Source organism: Mauremys mutica, chromosome 3 (assembly GCF_020497125.1).
Source record: "Mauremys mutica isolate MM-2020 ecotype Southern chromosome 3, ASM2049712v1, whole genome shotgun sequence".
Lineage (NCBI taxonomy): Eukaryota > Metazoa > Chordata > Testudines > Geoemydidae > Mauremys > Mauremys mutica.
Window position 1 is genome coordinate 149,799,154 of NC_059074.1, and position 2,026 is coordinate 149,801,179.

Below are 2,026 nucleotides of genomic sequence, written 5' to 3' on the forward strand. Positions count from 1 at the left end.
TATATGGTTATATTTCATAAAGCATACCATGTAAGATACCATATGAAAGCTCATGATCTGCTGAAACCCATCGTTTTGTCAAAATATGCATATCATTAGCGTGTACGAAATTATGACATTTTACTATATGGTTGTTACTGAATTATGTTGTGAGTTTGGGAGTCATCTAGTGCTAGTTCTCCAGTGACAACAACAGAGGTAACCCACACCTAGGCAGAGTGGGTTATGACCATTGACCAGACGAAATTGTAAGCGAGATCTACAATTCAATAAGACAGTTGCACAAGCCCCACACAATGAGAATTGCTCAGTGCTGACTCAGTTATGCAAGCACCACACAATAGGGATTGCTCAACCTGTGACTCTGCAAGGACATGCCCACACCAGGACCTTTCCAGAGACATGCATTGAGAAGACAAAGACTAGAACTGAAGAGACTGGGGAGGAAATTCAGCCTGTGTGTTAAGAACTGTAATCTACCTGCAACATCCAGTGGGGTGAGAAAAGCTATTTGATTCAACTGGTGCTTAGTCTAAAAGTTTAGGAATTAGAATGCCTAGTTATTTTGAGAAAATAAAAAGTAAACCTCTCTGATGTTTATGCCTACCATTTATAATCTCTTAAAAAAAATCTTTCTGTAGTTAATAAACTTACTTTAATGTTTTATCGTTACCAGTGAGTTTATCTAAAGTGCTTGGGAAATCTGCTCAGGTTACAAAGGCTGATGAATGTCCACCTTCCTTTGACAAAGCGATGAACTAATGAATAAGCTTGTACAGTTCAAGAGGTCTTGAGCAGTGTAAGATGGTATATTTCTGAGATGCAAGGTTGGGGATGTGGGAGATTTACTGGTGTTTCCCTGTGTGTAGTTCATGAATGGCTTGAAGAGTAATCATGCAACTCAGCAGGGTATGCCTCTGCATGCTGGTGGCTAAGTGATAACAGTGCCTGGTCAGGGTTGCCGCTTGTCACGGGCAAAGCATTGTGAGAGACAGCCCAGGCTGGACAGTTAAGGGGGCATAATAGTCCCACAGTTCCAGGTTGTACCCCGGGGATCCCATCACAGAAATCCTTTGCCACAAAGCCATCCACTATTTCCCACACATTGCCCAGAATCATAGTCCTTTGAGCCAGGAGACAATTAATGGCCCTGCACGCTTATAACACTACAACCCCCACAGCGGGCTTCCCAACTCCAAACTGATTCAAAACTGATCGGTAGTAGTCTGGAGTTGCCAGCTTCCACACAACGATTGCCATTCGCTTCACCACCGCTAGGACAGCTCTCATTTCAGTGTCCTTGTGCCAGAGGGCAGGAGCAAGTGCCGCACACAGTTCCAGGAAGGTGGCTTTGCACATCTGAAAGTTCTGTAGTCATAGCTTATCATCCCATACCTGCATAACAATGCGATCCCACCACTCAGTGCTTGTTTCCCATGCCCAGAACTGATGATCCACTGTGTGCAGCTGCTCTGTGAATGCCAAAAGCAACCCTGAATTGTTTCTTTCCTGGCACACAGCAAAGTAGACATGACAGAGTCATTATCTGATTCTCAGCTCATAAAATACTGCAGGATCAGCTGCATTGTGTTCATAATGCTCATCATGATACTGGAGAGCAATGCAGGATCCATATCTTGAGACAGAGATGGTGGGCACAGTTTACAGGGGCTGTTGAAAAGCAGCACGAAACGTATTTGGAAGCCCATGAATGGGACAGAGAAAATTGCATCATGGGACAGTGAGCTCATCCCCAGGAGGCACTGCAAGCCCTTCTCAGAACACACCAGCAGATGGTGGCAAGTTGCACAATGGGATAGGTACCCATGGTGCACTGCTCTGTCAATGTAAGAGCACCACATGTGGACGCGCTCTGCCATCACAAGAAGCAGTGTGGATGTGCAAAAGTGGTTTAATTACAGCAGTGGATGATTGTTGACGTAACTTAAGTTGACTTAACTTTGTAGTATAGACATGGCCTTAGTGGGTAGTGAAGTACTGTATGTCATACAGCTTTAGAGAAGCA